Here is an 8,583-nt window from a genome sequence, read left to right as displayed (position 1 = left end):
AATATACTTCCTGACCTCTTTAAGTTCTAAATCCTTGTCCTGTTCTTCCAACCACTCTTTATTACTAATAGCAGGGACACCTGAATCATGAATCAAAGCAATATTGACATTACCCCAGGGATCATCCACACACATACTTCAAGTGGGGATGGTAACCTAGATAAGCAATCTGCAATTACATTGTCTCTACCTGGTAAATAAACCATCTCATAAATAAACTCCTTCATTCGCATGGACAATCTCGCCATTCTAGCTGAAGCTCCAGAAATGCCTTCAGATGATAAAATTTTCACCAATGGGCGATGATCAGTCCTTATAGTCACTGGTTTGCCCCACACGAAAGCTCTAAAATGTTCCAGCGCCCACGCGCATGCTAACGCCTCCCTTTCAATAATGGGGTACCTGACCTCAGCTGGGGAAAGTGCCCTAGATGCAAAAAGAATTATCACCTCTTTACCCATAGAATCTCTCTGGGATAAAACTGCACCTATACCCTTGTTGCTCGCATCTGTTGTTAATAAACATTCCACATTAGGATCAAAACTTGCCAAAGCATTAACATTCTGTAAATCCACTTTAATTTTGTCAAATTCATTCTGGCACTCTTTCGTCCAATCAAACTTCACATTCTTCCTAAGCAAACTCCGAATATTAAACACCTTTGACGCAAAATTCTTTACAAATTTCGCGCAATACTCTGCCATTCCTAGGAATGCTCTAACCTCCTCTTTAGTGCTTGGTGCCCCAGAATTCACAATGTTTTCAACTAAAGCCGGTTTGGGTTTCACTCCTTCCTCACTTATAATGTGTCCTAAGTAAGATACACTTCTTTTGCAGAACTTACATTTTGATAATTCTATTGTAAGTCCTGCTTTTTCTAGAATACTTAAGACCTGTCTTAATTTAGAGTCATGTTCCACTTTGTCTTTGGCTGCCACTAAAGTATCATCTTGGAAAAATGCAATCATTTCCATGTCTCCCAATAATCTATACATCAATCTCTGAAATACCGCCGACGCTAATCCAAATGGCATTCGTTTAAATTGATAACACCCGAAGGGTGTGATAAAGGCCGTCAAATATCTAGACTCGCTCTCTAATTCTACTTGATGGTAAGCAGCAGATAAGTCTATGGTTCAAGTTCAAGTTCAAAAGACCTTTATTCGAATTTCTTAAAATTCATAAAAGTACCGATCAGAACAACAGCAAACCATGATAAAATATATACATACAAATAATAAAATAGAACATATGACATTAAATTCCATACAGTGACAATGCAATATGTTTCAGATCAATATGCTACATTCCATAATGACACAAATAAAACTAATTACTATATTCAGGGATTTTCCATCGTCTTGCGTGCTCGTATGGCCGATCTTAAAAAGGAACTGATGCGGAAAGTTAATTCACCACTGTCCAGAGCAATCAACATACTATATGAATCTTTGAGTGTCAGTGGTCTGGATTTTTTAAAATACGGAGTAAAAAACCATTTGATAAGTTTGAGATAAAATTTACAGAAAAATAAAAAGTGCAAATCATCCTGAATACTCACACCATCACAGGGACATAAAGTAGAATCAGCGCTATGACAATACCCCAATGGAAAGGACAACATAAATTTTACAGTGCCTGCCCTTAAACGAAACAGTAATGATCGCTCCCAGCTGGTCATGGGCAGGGAGAGGTAGGGCGGCAGAGTGTAACTACACAATCCATTTCCTATATATTTCATAACAGTTGATTTTTGTGATTCGCTTCTTAGCCTTTCACTATTGTAAAGTGCATATAGTGCATTTTTGACCTCAACTTTATCCTTTGATTCTATAATCGTGGGATCGGTGAACAAAATGCCTCTGTCAACTTCATTAAGTGATTTAGAAACTTCGGAGAACCATGGGATCCTCATTCCGTGATCACTACTTAAACAATCCTTTATAATATTTGGAGTAAGAGCAGCAGCATCATTCCTCCATATTCTAATCCAGAAAAGTGCAGGTCTTGCTCTAATAAAATCATTTATGTATGGAAGATTTAATTCACTGTGACAGATAAAATTAGGTGAGGAGATCGGTGCGCCCAACACTTTCCTGCAAAAGCGATTTTCCTCCCTTTGAATACAGAGGCTGTTTCCCGATCCCCATACCTCTGCTCCATACGTGGCAACAGGTGAGCACTGTAGTTTAAAAATCTTTAAAATAGCCTTAGTGGCACCTATTTTCTTTGGGCGGGGGAGACTCAAAACAGAGTTGTTGGCTTTCGAGAACTTGCTCGTGGCGTGGGCCAAATGCCCACTCCACGAGCCGTTCGCAGCGAAAACCAACCCTAAATATGGGAACTTAGGGACAGATTCCAATTTGTCTGTACCTAACTGTATAGTATTGAGTTTCCTTTTCCCAGGGCCACAGGACATGATAAAAGATTTTTTAAAATTTACCCTCAAGTCCAGATTCTCCATAAAATTAACAAAACTATGTACAAGCAGACGAAGGGCGTTAGGAGTGCGGGCCATAAGCACCGCATCGTCTGCGTATAAAAGCACTGGAAGTGGTTTCCCTAAAATGACTGGGACATCTGTGGTGACTTTTTTCAGGCTGGTGGATAAACCGTTAATATAGATGATGAACAGCAGGGGTGCTAAAACGCACCCCTGTCTCACCCCCCTCCCTATGTCAATGGCTCCTGATACCTCTCCACCCATCCCAATACGTACCTGTGCTTTCAGGTCAGTATGGAGATAGGCTAAAAAACTTACAAGAGTATTATCAAGGCCATTGATTGAAAGGATGGACCAGAGCTTCGATCTATTAACAAGATCAAAAGCGGATGAGAGATCCATAAACGCGAGATAGATGGGGGAGGAGCGGGCAACACTATATTTGTCAATTATCAGTTTTAAATTTAGGCATTGCTCCTCTGTTCCTACCCCACTACGGAACCCCATCTGACACGGATCTAAAAAGTCAGTGTCAGTTGCCCATTCCAGTATTCTATGGTAAATTATACGACCCAATACTTTTAAAGTGTGGTCCAAAAGGGAGATAGGGCGATAATTCGCAGGGTCAGACCTGTCTCCCTTTTTATAGATTGGGACAATAATGCTAGTTGCCCATGTAGTCGGCATAGCTGTTTTTGGGAGACTGTTAAAGATATTGAGAAATATGGGTGTCCACAAGTCAGCGTCATATTTAATAATGTCAATGGGAAGACCATCGGGTCCGGGTGCCTTATTTCCCAGACTCTCTTTTATAGCTGTTTTGACTTCATGATCTAGAATTAATAAACCACCTAATTGTCCGGAAGTAGGAGGAGGATGCTCCTCTGAGGGGGCTGCATAAATACTAGAAAAATGGGTCTCCCACGCTGCACTTGTTATATTGCAACTGATTTGGGTAAGCTTCTTTCCCATTTCCCTTGTTTTTCTGACAGCTGACCAAAATGGACCGCTGCCACCCAAATTTGCACTGATTACCAAAGAGTCCCATTGGTCAGAAAGTAAATTGGCCTTCCGTTCAGATATTTTAGCTTTGTAGTTTTTCCTGGCTAGTTGAACGGTGACTTTACACCTTGGTTTAATAGAGAGAGCCTTTCTTAATTCTCTATTTGCCAAGGAACATGATGAATCGAATAAGTCTATGGTTGAAAACCATGTTGCACCTTTAAATGATGATACCATCTCGTTGATCTTGGGTAAAGGAAATTTTTCTATAACAATGTTGTTGTTAAGATGGCGTAAATCTATGCACAAATGGATCTTTCCATTGGATTGCCGTGCGACGACAATTGGACTAATCCACTCCGAGGCCTCTACTTCCTCAATAATTCCTTTGTTCAAAAGTCCCTGTAATTCTCCCTTTACTTCATCTCTAATTAACATTGGGACGGGTCTAACTTTGTGTACTTTTGGTTGTGCATTGGCTTTGAGTTGTATTTTGTGTTCAAAACCTCTCAACTTCCCCAACACAGTACTAAACACTCCGGGAAATTCTTTGTACAAAACATCACTCAATTTGCTCTCCTCATCCACAACCAACACTTTTTCTTCACTATTGGGATCCAAAATAATACTTACATTTTTCTGATCCCACCATCCCAAAACTGATGGTCCCACTTTGGACACATATAACTTCCCCCTTGTGTCCCTCCCTTTAAATAAAAACGTGAGCCATCTGTAACCCAACATTTCAATTCTCTTCCCAGTATACCCAACTGGACAAATATCTGACTCACTCAACTGATCTCCGATCTTTCCTACAAAATATTTTTTCCAAACTTCCTCATTTACAATAGTATAAGGAGATCCCGAATCTGCATATACTTCCACCACCACACCACCGAAAGATACCTTACATAAAGGTTTCCCTTCTAAAGCCTCATCGGATATGTTGATGACATAATTACCCCTTACATTCTTTACCCATTCCAAACTTTCCTCATCCTCCTCAACAACCACTTCTTCTTCATCCCAAACATACTTAACATTGCTACGTTTGCGGCACATTTTTGAAAAGTGTCCAACCATCCCACACATTCCACATTTCTTATTAATGGCAGGGCAGGTCCTGCTAAAAGCTAAGTGTTCTCTGCTATCGCAACGATAACATCTTCTTTCCTCTCCTCCAGTATCTTTCTTATGGAATCTCGTTGGTTGACTATTCCACCTTCCCTGTGGACTCTGTCGATAACTTGTTTGTCCCCTTGGATTCTGTTGATACCTTGTCTGGGTTTTGTTTTGTTGTAGAATTTTGCAAACTGCACCTGGGGATTTTTCATGTTCCGTTTCCTTACTCACTGTAGAACATCTACCCGACATTTCTGCTTTCCTCATAATGGCTAACACATCATCCAGTGGCGCGTCACCATTCACCCATAGTCTGTCCTGCAAGGTCGTATTATTATTATGCATAACTAGCTGGTCTCGAATTAATTCATCGTTAATAGCGCAAAATTTACAATCAATTGCTAATTTCTTCAAGTCATCAACCCACTCATCAACTGTTTCTGTTTTACTTTGTTTCCTTTGAAAGAACTTGTGCCTAGTTACCCCCATGCATACTTTCGGTGCGAAATATTTATCCATGTTATTTATGCAGTTTTCAAAAACGTTAAGGTTAGCATCATCCACTTTACTCATGCGAGAATGAGTCTTAAGGCCAATTGCTCCTAAGGAATGTAGCAAAATTCTTTTTTTCTGTTCCGGTTTCATTTTTTTCTCCTCATCAACAGCCTCTATGTAATTTATAAAGTATTCTTTCCATTCAATCCACTTTATCTCTGGTTGGGTACCAGTAGCCCAGAATGGTTGAGGAGCACTTATGCTAAAATTCTGTTGTGCCATCCTCTCTTCAGTACTCTCTGTATTATTGTCTGTATCACTATTTCCACCCGAGTCTCCTCTCTCCATAGACTTCTCCCTTATATTGTTTATTTATTTACTTCCTTCCTATCTGTCGTTTCTTCCTTCATAAATACTTCACCACTCCCCGACAGCCTCACCTGTATATCCACCGTGTTTGAATATTTCCTTTAACGATATTAATTTCAGACCAAACTCCTTCACTGTGTACTGACCTAAATGCTTCTGTCGTGGACGCGTCTTTGCATCAACCGATAAATTCACTTAAGCGTCTTTGCATCAAGTCGGTAAATTCACTGTACGAAGATGGCCGCCACGCAAGGTCACGTTGCGTGACCCAGCGTCACAACGTCATCCTCAGTGGTCGAGTACCGCTTTGCTCGTAGTCCACCCTCTCTCGCGCTTCGCGCAAGGAATCCCACCGTCTGTTCAAAAGACGCAGCACTAGGGATTTAACCGGCAACGTGCGCGGTCAATGTCATTGATTTAAAATAAGGTACGTCGCTTCGACTTTTTTTTTTGTTTTTGTTTTTCCGCTTACCGCAAATATTCTGTTGTTATCCAATTACTTGAAATTTGTTCTCACTTCGTCAGTCAATATTCCGCAACAGCAAAGGTTTCAAAACTTCCTGGGTCCTTCTACCATCGTCGCCAATTGTAATGAGGAGGTCAACCATTAGTTTTAGATCCAGTTTATTGAAGATATAAGGAATACAGGTGAGCGCCAGGGAGCAGCTATTAAACAGCCTTCCTTCTTTGCAACCGCTCCTCCCTTCTAAAGATGCCCTCTCTACATTCTAACCTACATCACGGCATTCCTACCTCGAGGCATACATCTTAAAGAAACATGACAAAGATACAACATAACACCGACGATTTTACTGAAAGATCAACTATTTGTATATCTGTATGAAAAGGTAGCTGCACCTGTGAGTCTAAGGATGCCAAGAACCTGGACCTCCGTGATTACAGACTTCACAGCGTCCCTATGGTAATTCTCAGCCTCCTTCAACAATCGGCCGTTCGTGCACACCTTGTGAGCCATAACTCTTCATGTGACGACAGATCGTGCACTGGTGACTTCCACTTCTTGTCAAACCACGAAGAACTGCGAAGGAATGCCACTGTAGCAACATACATGGTTGACATCATAAGGACTATTCACTAGCTTAGAGCAGCAGACAAACCAAAAGTTGCTGCACGTAACGTACACCGCACCGGATGGCTCACGGCATGTTTATGATCAAAAGCCACTCTCAGCAGCTCCGAGCCTTGCAGGAAGTCCGACGTCATAGAGGCTTTCACGAACAAGCTACATGACTCCAACAGGCAGTTAAGGTTGCACACGACAGTGCACACTGTGAGGCTCGTGAAAAGTTTAAAAATTAGCGGTTCAACTGCCAAGTTGCAGCCAGGGCAACAAAATCGGCAAACACCAAAAGTAATTACTCACAGTTAGCCAGGAGTCTCTGGATGCCAAATAAGTGTGTCGGCTCATCAGAAATGCTGATTTACGAACTTCTGCGGGGTGCGCACAGGTAGAGCAGGCATAGCTACAAGTAAGCCAAGCAACAAATTGATACCTTCAGCCACCTCCTGTCTCTGGTCAAAGCCCAAAGGGCAACAGGACAGCGCTCCAAGGCAGTGGTTAAGACCAGCAGCAGAGTCGGTAAGAGGACAACTGGGACAGTCATCAAAGACCTCAAGGGAAATAGGTAGAAAGGCAGAGAGGCAGCTGGAAATGGTACTTATTCCCACTAACGTGTAAAAACCGGTCCCAAGCACAAAAACACTTGATAGCCATACAAATTCCAATGGGCTGGTAAACTTTGAGGCGGCTGGGTTGAATCGTTAAATACACGCCATGATAGTCAACCGCTGGTCAAACGCTCTAGTCTCCAGGCTGTCCTGGTGACAAAGGACACTGGTGGGGCTGACCAGAGCGTTTCCGTAGTAATACTTTTACTTTGGGTTCCAGTAAATAAGTTTTAGTTTCTTAGACAAATCCTCAGTTCCAGTAACAGAAAGGTTTACTGCATTATGCAGTTTCTTTTAAATTGTTGCCAGTGTTGTAAATAAAAGATCTTCGGTAGCCAGATCATGTATAGGCATGTTGTAGATTCATTGATAAGATGACAGCTTCAGATAAGTTACTGGAAGATGTAAAGTCCAGGTGCTGCCCCACCAGGAGCAGCCTCCCTCCTGCTCAGCATGCACACTCCAACTGACACTCCCAGCCTCTACAGGCCCCCATGCATTCCACGACATCATCAATCATCCAACATTCCAGACATCTCCAAGCACTCCAACACTCATTCTGGCTGAGCAGTACGGAAGAGATACATAGTCATGGGGAAAGGCAAACAGTAGATCATAACACACTGCGCTATCCCAGTGATTCCAGGTTATATTATGTCTGACCCGGACCATCTGGGCAAATTAAGAGGTAGAATGTACACTTGACTTGCTACCCCACCTCCTTCTTCCTAAAACTAGAAGCAACTGTATTCGTCCATCTCCACCATTTGGTCATCCCTCATCAATCCCCAACAAGTCTTACTTGATATGATTTATTGCTTCCGGCCCTGCCTATTTAACAGATTACTTTTCTCCTAAATGTATCTGTTAGCCCTGGGCATCTGTGTCCTAGCTTTATCAACACCAGAAAGAGCTGGGGCTACCTCATAACCTCCCTCCCCCCCATCTACAGTACTTTTTTTACTCTCACCACATCACCTTTTCAGCAAGCTCGTCCTCCATTTTCTTGCCCACCTACTCCTAGCTGAATTTAACTCCCAAGTCTGCCAGAACTCCCCCTCACCAAACCCATGAACTCCATTCTGTCCATCCTTATTGTTTGCCTTTTGGTCTCTTCCTCCCTTCTGAAGAGCTGTGCCTTAGAGGACATGGTTCAGAAAAGGGGGTGGTGATGAACAGAGTGTCTGAATTAAGCAGACCACTCTTACCCAGTCCAAAGATCAGGGCTTGATCCATCACCGTTATTTAGCTCACTGCCCCATCCCAGCTCAGAACCTGGCTATATGCAAATTAGTCTGTCCCTGGCCCAGTGCATCATGGGAACAGGGCAGACCAAACTACCAAGCCAATTCTTCACCAGAAAGGAGACAAGCTACCGGGGACCGGTTTCTGGCATTTCAGCCTCGTTGGCCCGGCTTGCTTGAATCCTGATGGAGCAGTGAGCAAGGGACTCATGTCTGAGT

This window comes from Lissotriton helveticus, chromosome 6, assembly GCF_964261635.1.
Source record: "Lissotriton helveticus chromosome 6, aLisHel1.1, whole genome shotgun sequence".
NCBI lineage: Eukaryota > Metazoa > Chordata > Amphibia > Caudata > Salamandridae > Lissotriton > Lissotriton helveticus.
This window is presented reverse-complemented; position numbering follows the sequence as displayed.